At 43.7% G+C, this 23,153-nt stretch overlaps 1 protein-coding gene across 2 annotated transcripts in view; it reads left to right on the forward strand.

Annotated features, from left to right (window-relative positions):
• The first annotated feature begins 19,329 nt into the window (after positions 1-19,329).
• HS3ST5 (heparan sulfate-glucosamine 3-sulfotransferase 5) overlaps positions 19,330-23,153 on the forward strand; it is a 201,503-nt gene continuing 197,679 nt past the window's right edge. Inside the window, exon 1 of one of the 2 annotated variants that reach the window (XM_068168083.1) lies at positions 19,330-19,360. The gene's annotated coding sequence lies outside the window, so the exon portion shown is untranslated. Of the gene's footprint in view, positions 19,361-19,589; positions 19,673-23,153 lie in introns of those variants that run through there. The other variant, XM_068168082.1, reaches the window with a different exon arrangement.

Here is a 23,153-nt window from a genome sequence, read left to right on the forward strand (position 1 = left end):
CCTAATCAACTAAACCATGGCACCAAGTACCCCATCAAGTCTCCTGAACACCTCCAATGATGGTGACTCCACCACCTCCCTGGGCAGCCCATTCCAATGGCCAATCACTCTCTCTATGAAGAATTTCTTCCTAACATCCAGCCTAAACCTCCCCTGGCGCATACATTAGATATCTCCAATGGATAAGGTCTTGGATAAAGTTTTCTTTACATAACCACTAGGACATATTGATTATCTTTTTTTACTTGTCTGGAAACTGTAGACTGGAACCCATCAAAAAATACATTGGCACTCCAGCTGTTGGTTTGTTTTTCTTCTACCTGACCTAATTTTTAACTTTCTCAGCTTCCTCTGGTTTGAGGGGGATTTTCTATTGTTCAGGACTCACATTCTTTAAAATAATGTATGAAAATGAAATGTCTGAATGTCAGAATCAAACAATGTGAATAATTCATGTTCTTTTTAGATCATTCTCATCTCATTAATATGCACTCAGAATACAGTATTTACTGTGCAACACATCTATCTTCCAGAGCAGACGTTAAGACTATAGACAGGTCCTTGAGACATCAATTCTTAGATGTGGCCCTGGGCAGACTGATCTAGCTGGAGGTATCCCTGATCACTGCAGTGGAACTGAACAAGATGATCTTTGAGGGCCCTTCCAACCTGACACAATCTGTAAACCTGTGACTCTCACAGGGAGCTAAGAAAGAGATTAAAATGCAGCAGGATTATAAAAACATTGTTTAGCTTGACTGCTACCCAAAGCAGAATTAGCTGTGACTAAAAACTTGCTGACAACTATTTCTCTCCAAATTTTCAGTGAAAAAGATTTCTTGACCTCCACAAGAAATCTGTGTCCATGTTTGATCAGCAGAAGTACTCTTTGATGGTCTGTAAGCCTTACAAAGGGGGAGTTCATTCCAGAAAGAGAAAATGAAAACAATTGTCTTCTGAAAGTCTGTGTTGAGCAAAATGAAAGGCAAAAGCTCAGGTTGCTGTCTGCTGTGGTCTTCATCAGGAGAAACAGTTTTTTTCTTCTTCTAAAAGGCAGCTATTTAGCATTCTGAGGGGGGGGGAAATTTTTATATGCTGCTTTCCTCCTGAAACAGTCCCCCAAATAGCTTACATTTTCAGTAGTCATCTCCTTTTCTGAGTTTCAGATTTACTAGCTTCCTGGTTATACATAGATATTTGTATGTATTTGTGCATATATATGTGTGTGTGCCCCTATAAGTACATATATATATGTACATACATTTGAATCCCACAATGACTTTAATTCCAGGAAAGAACATATCCTTGCTATCATACAGGTGTGCCAGCTGAACTGGTATCCTTTTTCCTTTGTTGCCAGCACTATTACAATGAAATTGTCTCCATTTGTGATCTCATATTATAAAGATCCCTGAAGCTCTGACAGCACATGGCACTATGATATACTCCTCTTACACTGTTAAAGCAGACACAGGGAGCAGAGTTCTCTGTAGAGCATAAGTAAAGATTTATAGACATGGTGAAAGAACACTTTCCTTGCTGCCTTCTTAAAATAATTATGACTTTCCATGAATCTCTCTCTAAATCAAGTGCAGAGTGACAAAAGCATAAGGAAACAAGCTGCAAAAATACCATTTACAATAAACCCTAGTGAACTTATTTCAGCAGCATATCACATCCTTGAGTGAAAGCTGCATATAATTATTTCAAGACCTATGTGCCTACATATGAAAAAAAATATGTATTTATTGTGCCTGCCACTGTGCTTCAAAATCTTGCTTTCTGCCTTGATTGTTGTGCTACAACAATACTTTCATATGATAGCACTAAATATTGAAGGATTGAGTAGATCTGAAGAGAGAGATGCAAAAAAGGCACTATGTGGCACCAAACAGATGTAATGGATTGACCACTTCTAACAGTAATAAAGAACTATTCCTATTTAGAAAAACAAAGTAAGTGTCCCTGATATGAAAGCAGCCTTTAATGTTAAAGACACCATTGCTGCCCTTCATTCCAATTGTGAGAGACAGCTGTGATCAGTCTACCAGCAGCAACCAGGTGAGCTTATCAATACATGGGGCTAGGGAGCTGCCGTGTGCTCAATGTTGTCAGTGACTTTCCATGCTGCCATTTCTGCCTGAGTTTAATATATCTGCCTGTAGCAGTACATGCTGTTGAATTAATACCCTTCATTCTTTGTGTTAATTGCACAGAATAAACCCCGTTCAGATTAGTTGTTAACTTGTCAAGAAACAATTGGGACAAAACCACCCTTCTGTTATATGGATCATAAATGCAGAATTCCTCTCTGAGGGCGTCTCTCAGCTGAGCAGTGCATTGATGGGGTGTGCAATCATCCTCATGTCTGGCTGTTCAAGTGCTTCAGCTCACCCACACAGCTCCTTACCCTGCTTAGCAAAGTTCCCCCTCAGCCTCACCAGCACTGGACAATGTACACCACCCTCTCATAGCAACAGGGTTATATCACTTGGAAGAGGACAGCCTACTTATGAGGTGTCATCAGCAACCCTTCTAAGGGAAAAAAAAAGAGTCATTCACAGTTGGGTTGGGTTACTTTAGTCTCCCTAGGTTTGTAGCCCAAATTTATCTGACGCTGGCATGGCTTCAAATGCTGTCTGCAGTTTCATGGCATGAACCCGATCTCTGCGTATTAAAGAGAGATTGCTAAAACCATTCAGATAGACCTGCCATTGTGCAGTACCACATTCAGTTAAAATACTCAAATCAGCAAAACTCACTAAATGTAGGCACTGAAAGACCATCTGGACACACAAAAGAAGTGAATAAGAACTAGTGACCTAAAGGACTGGTATTACTAAATTGCATTACACCAAAATATCTCCATTTGTGTGATGACTTCAGAGATTTATGAACCAGAGTCAGCACTCAAAACAGAGGGTCTTTTATCAGACATAGACGACAAAGCACATTAAATAGAAGACCCTGAACAGTAAAAATATGAAAAGGTTGGTTTCTGCAAAGAAACAGAAATAACTGCTAAAAGAAAATCGTGACTTTAGATCCATTGCTTTGCTTATTTTGTTCAGCTAAACCTTCCCCACTCTGATAAACTTCTGTGCCAGTAGATCTTGATGGATGGTTCCTGGGTAGTTCATTAAACTCTGTGTAATCTTGTACATGCAAGGAGTCAAAACCCCCAGGTTTTAAACAGCAATTGTTTTACATTGCTGTGATGTTAGCTTTGGTTTAATTCAAGCTAACTGGTTTATGAAGTAATAGTTCCCCATAAACATTAAAATTATTGGGCTTCTTATTGAAAGAAGATGAAACAGAGGGTTATGGGTTGTCCAGGGAGGTGGTCAAGGCCCCGTCCCTGGAGGTGTTTAAGCCCAGGCTGGATGAGGCTCTGGCCAGCCTGATCTACTGTGGGGTGTTCCTGCCCATGGCAGGAGGGTTGGAACTAGATGATCCCTGTGGTCCCTTCCAACCCTGAATGATACTCTGTTACTATGAAGGAGCTTGATGGAAAATGTCCCAATACCAGATTTCAGATACAAATTACACTGTGATGAGACTAGTGAGCACATCCCACTTAGAGTGAGGCAGCAAGGAAAGTTGTGCTCATATGTTTGTGAACTTGTCACTGCAATGCATCTTATCCTCCATTTTCAGGCAAGTAAAACATAAGAAATAGCTAGAAATAATCTGAAAGCCAAAAAATCTCCTGAATCTGAGGCAAAAATTCTCCTGTAAAAATAATAGAACAGTAATGCTCCCTGCATTCTACCTCTTTACAAACTGGCTTAAGATAGTCTTAGACTCAGCGGATATTCAGTATGAGATATGCTTTTTGAAGGCCCAGTACCCTTTACAAAAGCCTTTACCTGGACAAAGAAGACAACAAAGCAATCAATTTTGCTTTCTTCTTATATAAAAAGGCAATCAGCAAACCAAATAAGGAAACATAAGGAAATGTTATGATGCAGAAGCATACAAACTGCATATAAGCAGATTGAATTCATTTTGTATTTAGTTGGGGTTTTGGTTTGTTTTTTTTAAGATTGCATATATTTTAGTTGATTAGATGATGTTGGATGATGGGTTGGACTCAATGATCTCAAAGGTCTTTTCCAACCTGGTTAATTCTATTCTATTCTCTTCTCTTCTATTCTCTTCTCTTCTCTTCTCTTCTATTCTATTCTATTCTATTCTATTCTATTCTATTCTATTCTATTCTATTCTATTCTATTCTACTTTACTTCAAAGTTCATTAAGTATGGTAATTCTCACCATTATTTGTTCCTTGGACTTAATCACAATAAAAATGTATCATGCTCAACAATATCAAATAAGAAAATGCTTTCATTAACAATGCTAATCATGCTTTAACTATTGAAGTCTAGCCTATATTGTGAGCCTATTGGGTTTGCTGATAAAGGGTAGATATCAAACACCTGTAACTACATACAGCATGAAAAAAACCCAGTTTTACCTATAATTTATTCAGATGGATCTGTTTGTAGACCTGTTTCTAATGAATGACCAATGCCAATGACTGTCACTTTTCTTTCACGTGGGAAATTAGGAAGTTTCATAGTGAGCTTCCAGACAAGGTTAAATTCATGTCCATTTTACTTTCATCAAACTCAATGCAGATTTGAACTGATATGTTTTACTATGTGTTTATGAATATGTGAGCACATTTGATATGTCTGTATAGAGAACAAAGAATAGCTTGTATCTCTAACCAGCAGAATACATATCATTGCATACATGCTCCACAGAGTATGCTATTGCTATACATTAGGTATGGATATTTTAGTGTACCAATGTCTGGTTTGCAATGGCAGCAACAAGTTCAATCCTACAGGACAGAAGAAAAGCTCAGGATGAAGTGTTCATCTAATTAATTCCACTCTTACCTGTTCTTTTCCTAGTGAGCTCAAACACTGCAGTGGCTTGCTTTAAATTGTAGCCCTCTAGTACCCTTGAACACTTTACTCAGCAACACACACTACGTCCTCTCTCATGCCCCACATTACATTCACAACATACATGGCTTTTGTGTAATTAAATGTGTTAATCCTGACAGTCATGCAGAAAACATTCCCCATTTTAAGGGGAAGCACTGTGTTGATAGGGGGGGGAAAGACCTATTTGTCATCCTTCATTATGTCAATTCACCATAATAAATTAACAGGGAAGAACTATTCGCCATATTTCCACTGTGCTTTCTATAGCTCTTCCCCTTCAGCGTGTTAAGAGACCAATCTCTTCAGGGAAATAATGCAGAAGTACTTGAAAGCACTTTGCAATCTGTTGTCTGAATTACATTCTTGTAAACTCTGCTTGGCATTGGATTAATATCTAATTTTTGCCCTGACAAGAATAAGCAAAACTTATGCCTACTAAAATGCTTATTTAGGCTGAATATGAGAACATTTGTTTCTCTGTGGGAAACACACATATAAAGCCACAAAAGAGAGTCTGAGCTAGAGAGAGAGAGAAGAAAAAAACCCACAAACCACCTCTTCAAGATTTGGTAAAGCTGGCAGTTCATGCAGCCATGTACAAAGGAAATTATGGAGTGCACATGAGTGTTTTAAATAATCCATTTCAAACTCGATGCAATATATATGATCAGTCACAAAGAAATGCAGAGATATGAATTATGTTGACATTATAAGTAATGGAAACACGTAGGAAACAACATATCCCCTAATTTATATGAAGAGAATGTTCTGAGAAGTATAATTAATGGGTAAGAAGATCTTATGGGAACATTGTATAATCACTGCCCACCATAGTCTTCCTGCCTAAAGGACTTCAGATGATAGTTATTTGATTATTGTATAGTGCTTAGTAGTCATGAGGTGTTGGGTGACAGGCTGGGCTTGATGATCTTTGAGGTCTTTTCCAACCTTATTGATTCTATGATTGTGTGATTCTATGGCCTACTTTTATGTCTTTTTTTCTTCTTTGTATCACAACTGCTTTAGAGCTCTTCAAAACAAAACAAAAGTCAATTGGCCTTTTAGTTAAATGCCTGGGTAAATAAATACTTGCCCTGACTACTCTCTCCTGTCATGACAAGAGGCCTGGTTTGATCTGGTCACTTTTTTCCAGGAGTGACTTACTCATTATTACTACTTAATCTTGGTTTCACTGAAATCAGTGAGAGACTCACCCAGGGATTTTAGTGGAAAATGGTGAGTTCATTCAACTCATTGAAAACTTCAGCTCAAAACCTAAGTTTCTCAGAAAGCTACAGCTGTCCACAGGTGGAAAACTGGAAAGGATCACCTTGATGTCATAGATTCCCCACCTATCACTTAGCACTTAACTATTCTAGCATCAATATGATTGAACTACCTGAAGGGAGGTTGTAGACAGGAGGAGGTTGGTCTCTTCTCCCAGGCAACCAGCACCAGAACAAGAGGACACAGTCTCAAACTGCACCAGGGGAAGTTTAGGCTCGAGGTGAGGAGAAAGTTTTTCACAGAGAGAGTTGTTAGCCATTGGAATGTGCTGCCCAGGGAGGTGGTGGAGTCACCATCCCTGAAGGTGTTCAAGAGGAGATTGGACATGGCATTTGTAGCCATGGTTTAGTAGTCATGAGGTGTTGGGTGACAGGTTGGATTTGATGATCTTTGAGGTCTTCTCCAACCTTATTGATTCTATGATTCTATGAACATCTAAGCAGTCACACACAGGTATAGTGTTTTGGGTTGATTGGATTTTTCCTCTCATTGCAATAAAAACAATGCCCTAACTGCCCCTCTCTCCTTGAGAACCGTTAGGAGATTTTGCCTTGTCCATGCATTTAGCATTGTATATACCTTTGGTAATGTAACTTTTTTTTTCCCCAGTGTAGAGGATTTTTTTATTTAATGATTGGGTAAGTATATTTGATGCACTAACACATGGTATACTATTAGTACATCTGGGAAAAAAATAGAATTGCTAGAGAAGATGTCAAATTGCATTTTAAAGGAGAGTAGTACACAGATATTTCAGATGGCAGTATCAAGGTAGTTCCTAATCAAGTTTTTCAGAATATGATCTTGGAACTTATCAGGCTGATTGTTTTCAATCTAGCACAGTTTTAGACTCAAAGTGATAAAGTTTGCCAGCGCCATGAATGTGGAAGGTAGGACAGAGGAGATTGGAACTGAATACCAACAGATCTGGATGAACAGAAATAGGACTAGATTGAAATGCAAGGTCATGCACGTGGAGCTAATAATAAAAAGTTCTCTGCTATGCTGAAGGCTTATCAGGTAGAAATGGTTTGTAGAGATGGGATGTGATAGTCAGCCTCTGAATGAATGAACTGCCAGTATGATGCAGCATAAAAATAGCAAATACAAACTCTAAATGTATTGCAAAAGGTGAATCCATCAGAGGCAGGCGAGCACTAGTACCATTATACTAGATGCTGGTTAAAGAACATTGAGTTTTCTGGTTGGGAAAGGTAACCTTGAAAGAGAACAGGTGCAGAGAGAAGACTATAAAAGGAAAACAAACAGAAGAGGCTGAATTCTTAGGACTCTGAAACTGTTTTCCTGTTAGGAAAATACACAGGGAAACGAAACAGACATAGGTGACTGAAGTCCATAATACATCAATGGGTAAATAAAAGAAAGAGCTAGTTAAATGATAACACTGAAATAACAAACACTCTAGAGGGACACATAGTGGTGGAAATGAAACAAGTTTCTAGCCATTACACCAAGCAAATACTGCAGGGGCTTTCCAGTTAGGTTACATAGGAAGAAACATTTTAAGAGAGGTCTTGGCAGATCTAATCACATTATGAATAGGATTATTTAGCATATGCCTGACTCAGGAAGGAAATGAGATACATGACACACGTCCCTTCCAATCTCAACAACAAGGCTCTAGCAGCACTGGTGCTTCAAAACTACTCTACAAGGGAAATACATGTTTGTGTAATAGCTAAGTGTACAGAGACTGAACCCAACAAGACCAAAACTCAGATACCAAAGATAGACTTGAAAGGTTACGATCAATTTGTATACCACCTTCTAAATATGGCATCTAGAAAGAGTATGTATGCTTTCTAGGTTGTCACCTGCGAGGCAGGTGCCACTTATCTCTCGTTATTTCTGCCAGCTACAGGTATCATGAAATGCAAATCTGCTAGGCATGTGATGCTGAGAGTTTGGCTTTGGTTCAAGAGAAATAAATCTATTTAAATATGGAAGCAAATGTAAACAGTCATGCTCACAGGCAGCTCTGGAAATACATTATTCAGCATATACCTGTATATACTTACTGGTTTTATTCCATAAACCTAGAGTCTGAGTACAAGAAATTAATCTGTTTCTGTTGTCCAGAGCTTGTTGTGGATTTCAAGGAGGCGAAATACATCAGCAAGGAGAGATGTGCATGATTAATTTCCTGAATTCTGTAGAGAAGAGCAGAAGGTCTAGCTCTGCAACATCTCTCCACTGTGAGTGAGATCTGTGGATTCAAACAGACACGTGGCTCAGTTAAAGATCAAAGCTGCAGTCTGCAGAGTGTTTCCAACAGAACTGGCAAACACAGAGAACCACTGATGGTTAAAGAAATGATGCAAAACACAAAGTCTTTAAGCTTTATTGCCTACAGGTTTGACCTTAACTAGGTTGGGTTTTGATTGCAGATGAATCATTTGATTGTCTATTTTGGTCTAGCAAAGCAATCCTTGGCCAACAATATCCCAGGCAAGATGAGATCATTTCAGAGGAGACATTCACTTGGTGATTCTTGCCAAATTTCCCACAGATGAAAGTCCCCACCTGTGGGTTTTAACAGAGAAAAAGGAGGCCCCTATTGTATATCAGTCAGACCTTGTTAAGATAAAATTTGTGGGTTTTGAGTCCAGTGGAAAGTGAATATGAAAAGAATTGTAACATTTCATAGAATCATAGAATCAGTCAGGGTTGGAAGGAACCACAAGGATCATCTAGTTCCAACCCCCCTGCCATGGGCAGGGTCGCCTCATGCTAGATCAGGCTGGCCAGAGCCGCATCCAGCCTGGTCTTAAACACCTCCAGGGATGGGGCCTCGACCACCTCCCTGGACAACCCATTCCAGGGCTTCATCACTCTCACAATGAAGAACTTCTTCCTCACGTCCATTCTGAATCTCCCCACCTCCAGCTTCATTCCATTCTCCCTAGTCCTATCACTACCTGATACCCTAAGAAGTCCCTCCCCAGTCCCTCCCTTTCCTGTAGCCCCCTTCAGATACTGGAAGGCCACAATAAGGTCACCTCTAAGCCTTCTTTTCTCCAGACTGAACAGCCCCAACTCCTTCAGTCTGTCCTCATAGGAGAGGTGCTCCAGCCCCCTGATCATCCTTGTGGCCCTTCTCTAGACACGTTCCAGCATGTCCATATCCCTCTTGTAATAGGGGCTCCAGAACTGGACGCAGTACTCCAGGTGGGACATTTCATGTCCTGATGAAATTCTCTGAACACATAATATAGCAGAAGAAGTTTCTTCCTGTAAAAAATATAAAGGAAGAAAATATCATATTTATTTTTTTTTGGGGGGGGGGGGAGGGTGGTCAATATTTGTTCCAAATCAGAAAATTGGAAACATCATCCTGCTATCACCGCTGTTAGAAAACTTGGAAAGAGAAGGAAAGGCTTCCAGCCCCCAGTAATTCCAAATTATTTCCCCCTTCTCTGGCTCTGCTTGGATCTTTTCTCTCTATATATAAGGACAGTGTTCTAAGTGCTCAAAATACTGAGATGACAGCACCAAAAGTGAAGTGGGTTGTCAACTTCGAGCTGGAAATTGTCCAAGATCTTTTCGACAGTAGACAAACATTTTCAGTTTTTCTCCAGCATAAATGTTCAGCAAACTTTTTAAGTAGCAGATTATTCTGGGATTTGGAGTTTCATTATGCTTGAAGAACTGATTGTTGCATATCACTGCCGAGACTCAGACCTGCGGTTTTTAGGATAGGATTTCTTAGGTGACTAAAAGTTGGAGGTGTGAAGGGAATTTTCCTTAATATTTCCTTTCCTCGATTATGATCTAATCCTGAAGAACAGATGGCTCCCAGTTTAGCTTGTACATGGATTGTAAAGATGTTTCTCCTTTTTCCAGGACCTCTTCTCATCAGAGCACAGGAAGACTTACCTCTGGAGATAAAGTGGGATGTGTCTTATAATGCTGCTGTGATCTATTTTGTCTCTTTTTTTGTTGTTGTTGTTGCTGTTGTTTTGCTTTGTTTGTTCATTTCAATTTTTAGAAGGGATACAGGGAAATAAGTTCCAGTGTGCCTTTCAATGAATGTTTACATTCTTCAACCATTTGAATGGTGATGTGAAGAGCAGGATGTTATCCCTTTGTATTGCTGTGAAGTTCCAGTGGTAAACTGGAAAAGCCACCAGAACTGTACTGTTGGCATATTTCTCATGAATAATCACAGAAACACCGAGGGTGGAAGAGGCTTCAAAGATCATCAAGTCCAAACTGTCACCACAGACTTCATGACTAAACCATGGCACCAAGTGCCATGTCCAATCCCCTCTTGAACACCTCCAGGGATGGTGACTCCACCACCTCCCTGGGCACCACATTCCAATGGCTGACTTTCTCCTCACCTCGAGCCTAAACTTCCCCTGGTGCAGTTTGAGACTGTGTCCTCTTGTTCTGGTGCTGGTTGCCTGGGAGAAGAGACCAACCCCCTCCTGGCTACAACCACCCTTCAGGTGGTTATGAGTATTATGAGTATTTTAGTTTTGTATGCCCCACTTAAAAGACTAGATCTCATTTGTAGAAGTGCTCACCTCTCAGCTGAAGTGAGCATATAATAGCCATTAAAAAAGTAAAATGCTAATTCCTAGATAATTTACATTTAGACTCAAAATGGGTGGATATCCTTGCTTTAATTTGTCATGTTTCAGATCTCATCTCTACCATGGGAAAGACAGCAGCACTGTGAAAGCAAATTAATATACATTTGTGAGGTATGCAGATATCATACTCTGGCATCAGAGAAAATTTTCTGAAGATGCATTTAATACCTTTTTGTTTGGTTGGTTGGTTGGGAGTTTGAATAAATTCATTAAAAGTTTCTGATTTGCCCAAAGGCAAATGAGAATAAACCAAAACATTACAGAGCTGCTTAGTGAATGGGCAGGACTCATCTTCTGCATTGATAGATGTCCTGTGCTGATGGAACTAAAAATATTACATGGTTTTACAATTTCAAACTGTTATAATGTACATCCACAAAAAAGGAAGGAGAAGATGAATGAAATTAATGAAGGCAACTTCAGTTCTACTGTTGCCTAATACATGGCAGCAAGATTTAATTGTAGCAAGAACTGGAGAGCTGTCTTCCTTCTTTTCTTTTTCCTTCCCCCCTCTCAGTCTCTTCCTTTCCATCTTCCCTTTTCTGTTCTTCAAAGAAGAATGAACATAAATAGTTCCAAAAATGGCCTGATACCAACAAGATTAATCACTGAGGTTGGGAAGTTAGACCTACAGGATATGTTTCTGCCAGTAGAGCCAATGTCAGGCTTGACAATGGTAACAGATGGTCCCCCCTTGTGTAGAGCAGCACCAGAGGAGAGTGAAGAGCACACTTTGCCAACAGGTTTCACAGATATTTATTGATAACATCAAGATACTGAGGTTTGGGATGGTTGGTGAGTTTCCAAGTTCTGCATGGCAGTATGCAGTAGCATTACACACTTTTCTATTTCTTTTTCTTCCTCAATGTCTTATTCCAGTTCTCTCACTCTCTCCCCCACTTCTGGAACTTCATTCTCATCTTCACATCTTCACTGGCTTGTTTCCACCTGACTTTTTTCACTTAGCCAGCTACTGTCTTCAGTATTTAGATTTCTTCTTTCTTAGATTTGTTCTTTTTCCTTATCAGCATATCCAAAATTACAAACTTTCTCACATAGTTTTCCCATCTGATTGCCACAGAGACAGATCTGTTTTTTCTTCCCATGCTCCTTTCCTGCACCTAGCAATTAATCATCTGAGTTCAATTTCTTCCTCACCATTTCATCCCAGGTCTTAGATCTTTCTCCTGTAATTTTTCCCATTGAAATCCCTGTCACTCCACCTTTGCCAGCTCCTCAGTTTCAAGAAATCCAGGGAAGACTTGTACTCCTGTGCTCAGTGAAATCAGCCTCCTTCTCAGTGTGGTTTTGGTTCTAACCAAACGAATTGCAAGCAAAGGACAACCTTTCTTGCTTAAGAACAGCATTGGGAGAGGCAAAACCAGGCAATATCTGAATATACCTAGCTGCAGAACAGTCAAACATCCATATTTAGATGCATAACTCTAAAAACCTGCTACTTAAGATGTGTGAACAGGAATTCCATGAACAGGATTTCCATGAACTGGAGAAGTTCAGATTTCTGGTGACCCTCAGCTAAACTAATACTTATCACCCTGAGAGCTTAAAAGTCTCTTCTACATTACCTTCAGGTTCCAGAGTTCTTCAAAAAAGTGAGTCTTACAAAAAATATTTTAGCAAGAACTAGAACAGAATAATGTCTCTCAATCTCACTCTCAGGTATAGCTCAGCCATTTCATTGGGTACACTAAAAACACGCAGCCTGGGGCAGAGCTCCAGGAAGGGGTTGGCCTCTTCTCCCAGGCAACCAGCACCAGAACAAGGGGACACAGTCTTGAGCTGCGCCAGGGGAGGTTTAGACTCGAGGTGAGGAGGAAGTTCTTCACCGAGCGAGTCATTCGTCATTGGAACGGGCTGCCCAGGGAGGTGGTTGAGTCATCGACCCTGGAGGCGTTCAAGGGGAGATTGGACGTGGCACTTGGTGCCATGGTCTAGTCATGGGGTCTGTGTTGATAGGTTGGAATCGATGATCCTCGAGGTCCTTTCCAACCTAAGTGATACTGTGATAACTGTGATACTGTGATACACAGAACTTCAGGTTGACTCACAGAAATTTGGCAAACATAAGAAGCTAAAAGCAGTGGGAGATAATGGCATAGTCAGAAAGGGACATGGAGGGGATGGTTAAATAATTGAGAGTTATTCCTCTTATATGCAAACTTCAGCTATTTTGTCAACACTTAGATGAACGGCAAACAAGAGGCAGTAGGCTTGGTGTGTTAGTCTGGACATGAACAGAGACATAAAACCATCATGAAACTGTGAAAATGATGATTAGTATGGGTACCCATTGACCAAATAACTGCACTTATCCATTGATCTTCGATTAAAATTAATGTTAGGTCTTTGAATATATTTTTTTTCTTCCCACAGGGAGAATCATGCATGGCCATCCGAAGGCAGAATTTGATTCTAAACCTAGTATCTTTGCAAATCTTTTCTTCCCCAACATCAAAGTCTCTCTTTAACATGCTAGCCACATACCACTATGATTTTGAATAATCTGCCTCTCAGCCAGTTGTGGTTTACTGTGGTTTTCTGTGCATTGAGAGTGAGTTTTCAAAACTCTCAGGTGCTGCAGATAAACCTTCAAAGCAGAGCTTCAACCGAGTAAAGGAGGTGGTATGAATTCTGAAATATACCAATCTTAGATTACCTTTGTTGCTTTGTATATCAAAGATGCGAATTGATTTTTTTCTGATGTGGAAACAAGGAGGGGAAGGGACTTCTGATGGAATGCTTTGCAGAAACCAGAAAAGTCGATAATATGCCAACAGCTGAAAAAATATAGCATTTACAGACTGAGTGAAGCATGGGTTCGGTGGACTAGGATGGCAAGTTCCAAATTAACAGAAGTATATTTGTTAGATTTCTTTAAAATTCTATTTGTGCTTGTATATCCTGTATGCTGTGAAAGGTGTCCCTGGCCACAGCAGGAGGACTGGAACAAAATGATCTTCAAGGTCCCCTCCAACTTAAACCATTCTATGATACTATGGTTCTTAGAATAGAATGAAATCATGTTGGAAGACACATTCAAGATCATCACACCCAACCCATCATCCAACACCATCTAATCAACTATACCATGGCACCAAGCACCCCATCCAGTCTCCTCCTAAACACTCCCAATGATGGCAACTCCACCACCTCCCCAGGCAGCACATTCCAATGGGCAATCACTCTCTCTATGAAGAATTTCTTCCTAACATCCAGTCTAAACCAGTCTAAGCCCTATGAGGAGAGGCTGAGGGAGCTGGGATTGTTTAGCCTGGAGAAGAGGAGGCTCAGGGGAGACCTTATTGCTCTCTACAACTACCTGAAGGGAGGTTGTAGACAGGTGGGGGTTGGTCTCTTCTCCCAGGCAACCAACACCAGAACAAGAGGACACAGTCTCAAGCTGCATCAGGGGAAGTTTAGGCTTGAGGTGAGGAGAAAGTTCTTCCCAGGGAGAGTTGTTAGCCATTGAAATGTGCTGCCCAGGGAGGTGGTGGAGTCCCCATCCCTGGAGGTGTTCAAGAGGGGATTGGACGTGGCACTGGTTGCCATGGTTTAGTCATGAGGTCTGTGGTGACAGGTTGGACTTGATGATCTTTGAGGTCTCTTCCAGCCTTGGTGATTCTGTGATTACAACCCACTGAGACCATATAGCATACATCAGCTAATGTCAATGTGATCATCCTATATAACATATGCAAAGAGTGACCAGTGCCTGATTTGCAGATTAATAGATTCATAGAATGGCTTGAGTTGGAAAGAACCTTAAAGGTCATGTAATTCCTACCCCACTGCCATGGGCAGGGACATCTCCCACTAGACCAGATTGCTCAAGGCCTCATCCAGCGTGGCCTTGAACATCTTTAGGCATTCACAACTTTCCTGGGCAGCCTGTTCCAGCATCTCACCACCCTTGCTGTAAGGAATTTCTGTCTAATCTCCAGTCTAAATCTACCCTTCACAAGCTCCAGCCCACTCCCTCTTGACCTATCACAATCCCTTGCAAAAAGTTCCTTCCAGAATTTAGATGACACTTAAGTGTGGAGAAAACACTTTGGACTTAGTGCAGAAAACACTCAAAAAGCAAACAGATAAGATATGCCTACTTTTCATATTTAACAGGCTATCTGCTGTAGCAATAAACACTAGCTCATTTTTTAGCTATTAATGACTACTCTTGCCACAACAGGGTGAAATATAGCCTAAAATTAATGCTATAGAGTGTATATTTACACCTCTTTCCCTTCCCAAACATCTGTTCTTGATGTCAGGCAATCTCATGCACTCAAAATGTTTTGCCAATGTATCAGTCACTTCCTGATTTTAATGAAAATGGGATCAAAAAACTTCATTTTCTCAGATTTAGACCATAAAATAACCAGAGAGGAATTCTGGGCCTTTCTCTCTACAGACTAAGACAGTATAGTGCCAGCTGTCTGTGTCTGAGGAGTTGGTTAGGGTGACAAAAAAACAACACCCTGAAAACTTTCCTCCTTGGGGTAAACAAATAACCAAACACCCTCTGGGAAATGAGTGAATCCCATGAACTTAGGTTTTCTAGGATTTCCCAGAGTTTCATATTTGGAGGGTTTTTTTTTTTTTTTTGACAGGACTTTTCCTAAGCCACAGAGGATTTAGAAGCAAGATGTAGAGGTCTAGAAAGGTTGTAGGTGTTATCCAACACTCCTCATCCACTAACGAGCAATGGGATGTGTTTTACAGCACAGCCTGACCATGAGAATGGACACAAAGCTCCCCTTTCACACTACCTCCTTCATGTGATAAGGCATTTTGTTTCCAGGCTTAGTTTCCTCTGTAACAAACCAACTTCTTGTACTCACTCTTATCACTCAGCTAAACCCTCTTCCCCATACCCTTTCCCATTTCTTTTCCCTAGACCCTCATGGGATCAGTTGTCTTTTTTGCACATATTATCTTCTACTCCCAGACCAGACAGCTTGATTTAGCAGAGACAGATTTAACTTCTCTGAGCACAGACTATCCAAAACAAATATTTTGGCACATGGCAGTCAGGACTACAGCCCAATGTCAAAATGTCTGATGCCAAAACAATAATAAGCCCAGAAAACATGGTACTTCCATTGTCACACAGATATATTTCTGAGTTGCTTGTGTGAAGAAGAAGGTGCAAGGTATAACTTCCATATTCTTTCTGTATCGGTGATTCTGTAACTTCTCCTGCAGGTGAAGGAATGTTTTACAGCACTCAGCAGGAGGTTGAGAGTTGCTATTTTTTTTTGAGCTTTGCTTCTTCTCCCTACTAATTTTTCTGTAGTAATTTTTAAAAATTATTTAGAAGCATGCTATTTATATAACAGATATATATATAGATAGATATATATACATATAAAATGCACATGTGAATGCATTTAGGTAGGAATATACAACTTCAGAAAGAAGGTATTTGGACCAAACCTAATCTATGTGTGTATATACATTTCCAACATGCACAGGAGGAGCAAAGGGCCTTATATATCCTAGAAATCAACTTGGGTGTAGTGGTGGGTGAGAAGCTGGACATGAGTCAACAATGAGCAGTTGTAGCCCAAAAGGCAAATCTCATCCTGGGATGCATCGAAAGAAGCATGGCCAGCAGAGCGAGAGAAGTGGTTCTGCCTCACCTGGAGTACTGTGCCCAGCTCTTGAGTCCTCAGCACAAGAAGTACATGGACCTGATGGAGTGGGTGCAGATGAAGGCCACAAAAGTGATCAGAGGGCTGAAGAACCTCCCCTGTGGGGACAGGCTGCAAGAATTTGGGTTGTTCAGCCCGAAAAAGAGAAGGCTCTGAAGAGAGCTGATAGTGGCCTTCCATTGCCTGAAGGGGGCCTATGAGAAAGCTGAGGAGAGAGACTCTTCACATGAGCTTGTAATGATAGGACAAGGAGCAATGGTTTCCAGCTGAAGGGTAAATTTAGATTGGACATTGGGAAGAAATTTTTTACTATGAGGGTGGTGGAACACTGGAACAGGTTGCCCAGGGAAGTTGTGGAGACCCCATCCCTGGAGATATTCAAGGTCAGGCTTTTTGGAGTTCTGAGCAACCTGATCTTACTGCAGAGCTGTTGGTCTAGGTGACCCTTCCAAACCAATGCATTCTATGATTTTTCATCCTGTAATTATTATTATGTAAGGGTTTACTTAGTTTCTCTCTGTAAAAGAACTGGAACTAAAACTTTAAACGGCACACAGTCTAAATTATGCATAATTAAATAGTGAAGGTACAACTATCCAAATCTCTTATTGTAAGAGTTTTTCACGGGCTGCTGTCCATCTGTGTGCATATCACCTGAAGCCTAGCACAAAGTTTTCACTCTTAAAATTAGCAGAAAGTAGAAATAAAAATAATTACACAGGGTATTTCTTTCTTATTACTTTTATTGCCGAAGAGACCCTTTCTAATAGCAAGATGGGAGAGCGGACTGTACTCTGAAAAGAAAATGGCTTGTCTTTAAAAGACAAGAATTTGACCGTGTGCTATTGTTGCCTGCCAACAATGAGCTAAAGAGGTTAATGGATCATAGGTCTGGCAAACAGCCATGCTACCGCCGGCTGACACGTTTAACCGCATAATCTGGGTTAAGATTCCCTGATCGTTTTTAGAGGTCTGGGGGGGGTTCTGTTCCGTGCCCGAGTTGTTGGTAAACAGAAGTTTGGGGTCATCCAATATTTGTATTTTTTTTTTTTTTTCCCCTCGAAAACAGCACCACTTATCCCTGAACTGGAGTTCCACTGGAAATCCAGCAGATTTTCTGCATTCCACAGCCGCGCTGCCAGCCCCCATGCCTGCCTCTTGCAACCTGCGCGGAGTTCAGAGGGTATCTCCAGGGTCCTGAGACTCGGCCTCTCCGCCCCTGGGCATTACCTGGCTGCGCCCTGGGGTGCCAAAGCCAAGGATCCAGAACTAGGGAGGAGCGTTCCCAAGGGTGCGCAGCACACACAGCTGTCCCCGGAGAAATGCACTTGCAGCTCGGAAGCCACCTGGAGCCACCTCTCCAGCAAGTGTGTGTGGGTGTGCGTGTCCGTGCTTGGGTTTGGGGGTTGGCTTTAGGGTTTGCTTTTTTTTCGAGAGAGATTGAGAGAACTGCCGTCAGGAAGGGAAAGCACGCAAAAAGTACATCGCTGCCTCTCTCCCATCTTGCACGTTTCCCGGGCACGCTGCTGGAGGAGACAGGCAGCAGCGGCAGCGTTGTAATGCAAATCACAAAGCGAGCAACTTTCACTGTTGTTGTGGCTATTTTTGATTTCTCTCCCGAGAACGGGCTTTTTTGGTGAGCGTGCAGCTTTTCATCTTTTCCCTTTCCGTGTGATTGTTATAATTATGCCCTCCCTCCCTTCTCCGTTTGCTCCCCTCCTCCTCCCCCACGAATCCAGGCAGGAATGATGCACCGTCCTCGGTCCTCTCCAGCGGGTCATTCCGCTCCGGCAGAAGGTGAGCCGACGGGCGAAGCGGCGTTTGTAGGCATGTGATGGGGCATTGCACCGCTGCCCAGCTGAGGCGGGCCCTCCCCGCCGCTTCTTCATTCCTCCGCCTTTGCTCCCGAGGCCCGCCGGCAGCTACCGGGGACGAGCAGGCTCCGCTTCTCCGCCCCTCGCTTCCCTCCCTCCAGCCGCGTCCCGGCGGGAGCAGCCTTCCAGAGCCGCCCCTGTGCCCGGGAGAGCCAGGCCTCTGCCAGTGGAGGGCCCTGCCCTGCCCTTCCCTCAGAAGCACCTGCCTGCGCTGCCCTCCGTAGCGGGGCTGGGAAGGAGGGAGGGATAGAGGGAGGGAAGAAGGGAGGCTCCTCTGAGCGCGGGGATAGGCTCTGATTCTCAACTGGCCGCTGCCGGCAGCGGCAGCTGCTGCCGTGCTGCACCGCGGGCGGTGGCAGCGCCCGGCGAGCCGGGACTGCAGCTTTGGGGCAGGGGGCTCAGAGCCCGGCCGGGAAGTAGAGATAGAGTTTTGCTGGGGTTTTCTTCCCCGGTGATTGAGCTTTTTTATTATCGTTATTTTTAATCCCTCCCTCCCATCACCACCACCCCGCCCGCGGTGCGTGTGCCACCGGGGAGGATGCGCGCCTCCCCCAAACCCTTCCCCGGCAGCTCTCGCCACGGCGGCGGGGCTCGCGGGGGGACGGGGCGCGCGGGGCCGCGCGGGGCCGCGGCCGCGTTGGGCCGCACCTGGCCACGCCGTTCTGCGTGGGCTGCACCCTCCGAAGTCCCCCGCCGCTTCGTGCCGCCCCTCGGTGCCTGAGCCCCAGCTCGCCCGTCTCCAGCAAGGCGCAGACACGCACGGAGGCACTCACGCACTCACTCACGGACCGACTCGCAGCACTCTCCCGAGCTGCCCAGGCTGCCGAGCAGCGCAGCGCAGTCCAACCGGAGCCCCCTCCCGTCTCCCCTCCCTCCCCGTCTCCTTCCCTCCCTCTCTCTCTCTCTCTCCTCCCTCGCTCCCGCCCGCCTGCCGCTCTGAAGGATGCCCGGTAAGTAGCAGCGAGGACCGGCACCTCTGCCGGTGCGTGATCTGACGGGTTAGGGACCGCTTTATAATGCAGCTGCCCGCGGCGGGGGGGAGAGCGGGGTAGGGGGGGGAGTGGGGAGGGCGAGGGGAGGGGAGGTGACTGATCCGAGGCAGGAGGCGGCGGGGCTTGCCGGGTGCTCCTCAGAAGGACTTTTAGCTGCGCGGCCGGGGCTTGGATGTGGGCACCGAGGGACGGGGTCTGTGCACCGCAGCGGGCACCGGCCGGGGCGGGGGCCCTTCTCCTGCTCTGCGGGTTGCTGCCTGCAGCACCGCGGTGAGTACGGGGCTCCGCGCCGCGCCGGGGTCCCCCGGGGACGGGGAAGGTGTGGAGAGTGCCTAGCCTTGCTGGGGGAATCCCTTCTCGGCAGCTCTTTGCGACTTGTTGGGGCGGGGGAGAGAAGGGCACGATGCCCCCGGCGCACCCCGGGGACTCTGCCGTGTTTCTTCCCTCCTGGATTTTGGCGACGTCCCTGGGGCTGACAGCGCGGTCCAGTGTTTCACGAGCCGTGGTGCCGCGGTCCGGGCAGAAGGAGCGTCGGCTGGCGCATCACCTGCGAAGGGGAGCACCCAGGTGCTGCCCGCCGGGACGCGCCGGGGCGGAGAGCTGAGGTCGGGCACCGCAGCAGAAGGGTGCCCGCATCTTCCCTGCCCGCTCCCCGTCCCGGCTACTCCTTCCCGGGCGCTGCAGCGGGTGCAGGTGGCAAACCTCTCGTCCTTTAGGGGAAGCTTAATGTTCGCAAAATGTTTGCTGCCAGTTTGTGCCTGGCTCCGCGAAGCCCGGGACTGCGCACCTCTGACTCCTCTAGGGCTGGGGTTCAACTCCGCATCCTGGGTACTGGGGACACCTGGCAAGGGGCTTTTTGTTCTGCTAGGCTGGTGAGATTGGTGGGAAACAGAGATGAAAGCTGACTCTTGCTGGAGAATTTTAACTGGATTTTGCTAAATAATTTCAGTATTTTTTCTTACTTTTACGATGTCTACTTTGACAGTGTTATCTTTTCTCACTGCGTTTTGCATCCTGGGTGTGATGTCTCCCACTGAAGTCGATGGCAAAACTCCCAGTTGACTTCAGAGGAAGAAAGCTCTGGCCAATACTGAGTACTTTTTGAGTGAAATGGACTGGGCAGAGGGTTGATAGATGGCAAAGCGAGAGTGATGTGCAAAAGAAACTTCCTTTTTAAAGGCTAGCTCTTCAGCAAAAAAAATATTTAGCTGCACTGTGTCAGAAATGTCTTCTAGATTTTCATTCCATTTTCCAGTGGAAAAACATCAGAGTGATTTCTTGACATATTTGGTGTCAAGACAGACAGAAGTCCATTGTTTTACCCACAGACACTATATACTATTACCATATTAACACCTTATACTTTTCTAGTGCTGTGTATCTTTTTCCTTCTGTATTTTTTGGTCACTAAAAAGTTGCAAGCAGGGGGAAACCACTGAGAAAATTGGATGGGTTCCCATTGACTTCAGTGGCCTGTGAATCAGGCCCAGAACAGCTCAATAGAGAAGTAACAAGAGAAATGTAGTGCAGTTTGTAGGGAAAGGTGTTGCATAAGCATTTAACTCATAAACAGCCACCCTCTAGGGAGGAGAAAAATCTAAATGTACATAAATTTTTTATCCTGTTTTTAAGAACTCTTTTGCAACACAGATACAAATAAGAAAGAATGCTTCTGATTAATAATTAAAAGGCTCATATTCATATGGGCTACAAAGAAATTTTGTGGAAAGAAAATCCATTAGCAAATGGAAATTCTAGTCCTCTGATCAGTGCAGTGTTTAGACTGAGAGCAGTCAGATATATAATGAAATAGCAAATAAGATTCAAATGGCAAAAGCTGCTTCTATTCCTGTAAACTGACTAAAAAGTTTCAATTGCTTGGAATGCCTTAAAAAGGAAAGTACAAAGACACACTTCCCCCCCCCCCCACCCCCACCCCCCCCAAAATCTGAGTATTGACAGAACCCAAAAAATACTGCATGTAGTCAACAACTTGTCCAGTGTCATACTCCATGAAGAATGTGACAGTTACATTGAAAAGTGTGGTGGGTTGGCTCTGACTGGAAGCTAGGTGCCTACCGAGCTATTCTCTCACTACCCTCCTCAGCTGGACAATGGAGACAAAATGCAATGCAAGACTCATGGGTCAAGCTAAGGACAGAGGGAGATCACTCATCAGGTACCATCAGGGATAAAACAGACTTGACTTGGCAAGATTTATTACCAATCAAATCAGTGTAGAATAAATGAGAAATAAAAGTTAAGTCTTCAAACATCTTCACTCCACCCCTCCCTTTTTCATGGGCTCAACTTCACTCCTATTTCTCTCCTTCCTCTCAGAAACACAAGGGAACAAGGAATTAGGGTTGTGGTCAGTTCATCACACCTTGTCTCTGCTGCTTCTTCCCCTCCTTCCTCCTCGGGGAAATATTCTTCCACTCTCCCCTTTCTCCAGCATGGGGTCACTCCCACAGGAGACAGTGCTCCATAAATTTCTCCAACATGAGTCCTCACAGTCTGAAGTTCTTCCACAAACTGCTCTAGCATGGGTCCTTTATGGAGTCACAAATCCTGCCAGCAAACCTGCTCCAGTGTGGGCTTCCCACAGTGTTACACTTCCTTTTGGGCATCCAACTGCTACAATGAGGGCTGCTCCTTGGGCTGCAAGTGGTTACCTGCTCTACTATTAACCTCCAGTGGCTGCAAGGGCACAGCCTACCTCACAGTCTTCATCCTGGCTGCAAGGGGAATCTCAGCTCCAGTGCTTGAAGCACCTTCTCTTCCTTCTTCTGCAGACCTTGATGCCTGCAGAGTTGTTTCTCTTGCACCTTCTCACTCCTCTCTCTAACTGTGGTTGCTATTGCACAGGTTTGTTGTTTTTTTTTTCCCTTTTTCTCGAGTATGTTATCACAGAAGTGCTACAACCACCACTGATGGGCTGGGCCTTGGCCAGTGGCAGGTCTGTCTTTGAGCTGGCTGACATTGGCACTGTCAGACAGAGGGGAAGCTTCCAGCAGCTTCTCTCAGAAGCCACCTCTGTAGCACCCCTGCTACTAAAAGCTTCCCCTACAAACAACACAAAAAATAGCCTTTCTCAGTTGTGGTCCAGCAATGATGTTCCCTCCTGAGCACAAGTTTGTGCTAATAGACACAGACAGAAAAAGTTTGAGGTGTTTTATTTGTAGGCATCTGATGGGACTGTCATCGAACGGAACCGAATGTGGTACTGGTAACAGATCAAGATGACCATGGTACAATGGAAAAAACCCTGTACAATGGACAAACACTTCACCCTCTTCTCTCTTTGCAACTACACAGAGTAGACAGAAACCTCCTTTTTAAATTGTCCTATTACAGATTCCTTTCTCATTTCCCTGTGAAATCAAGTCCTTTTACTGTGTGCCATGTATGGAGGTGAATGGTACGTGTTTTGTAGGACACTGCATGGAGAAAAGTTTTCTTTGGGTTGCTTTGTTGCTTCCTGTGTTCTCCACTCTCTCTACTATTTACTAACACATCATAACACTACAATCTAGTTTTGTTCATAATGCATCCAGTTTGAGTCAAATGTGAAAAGCAGTGATTATTTCCATATTGAGAGTTTTGGATTGTACTGGGCTAGCCTGATGGGTTTTTGTTGGGGTTTTGGGGGGGGGGGGGGGGGGAGGGGGGTGAGGCAGTTAAAGTTTAAAGCAATCTTTAATCCTCTTTGCTTACTTGGATGAAGAAAGGCAGAAGTCCTTAAAAATAT

This window comes from Melanerpes formicivorus, unplaced genomic scaffold (assembly GCF_026170545.1).
Source record: "Melanerpes formicivorus ecotype bairdi unplaced genomic scaffold, bMelFor1.0.p_v2 SCAF_131, whole genome shotgun sequence".
NCBI lineage: Eukaryota > Metazoa > Chordata > Aves > Piciformes > Picidae > Melanerpes > Melanerpes formicivorus.